Genomic DNA, 536 nt, shown 5'->3' with positions numbered 1-536 from the left:
CAGTACCTGATATGAGCTACAGGAACGCTGTGGGGGGTACATTTTCCAAGGGCAGGGGTGACAGGACAAGAGGGGGTTCATTTCAGCTGAAAGAGGGAGATTGAGATTGGACATCAGGAAGAAGTTCTTCCCGGAGAGGGTGGGGAGCACTGGGACAGGTTGCCCAGAGAAGCTGTGGATGCCCCATCCCTGGAAGTGTCCAAGGCCAGGCTGGATGAGGCTTGGAGCAACCTGGTCTAGTGGAAGGTGTCCCTGCCCATGGCAGGGGGGGGCACTGGGGGGGCTTTAAGGTCCTTTCAGCCCAAACTATTCTGTGATTCTGTGATCTCTTTTGAAAATTGAGATTAAATGCTACTGTAAAAACTTGAGTTCATTACAAGTTCTGGATAGCTTGGTTACCTTTGGGTTTTTTTTGTAAGGAGCAAATAAAGTCCAAAACATATGGCTTTCTTCTTGAAAAACTGACATCCTTTCATGGCTGAAAATATCATAGCCCCATCCCGAAAGGTACGGTAGCCCTGTGCTCATAAAAGAGG

The sequence above is a fragment of the Eurypyga helias genome, unplaced genomic scaffold, assembly GCF_000690775.1.
Source record: "Eurypyga helias isolate BGI_N326 unplaced genomic scaffold, ASM69077v1 scaffold3975, whole genome shotgun sequence".
Classification (NCBI taxonomy): Eukaryota; Metazoa; Chordata; class Aves; order Eurypygiformes; family Eurypygidae; genus Eurypyga; species Eurypyga helias.
This window is presented reverse-complemented; position numbering follows the sequence as displayed.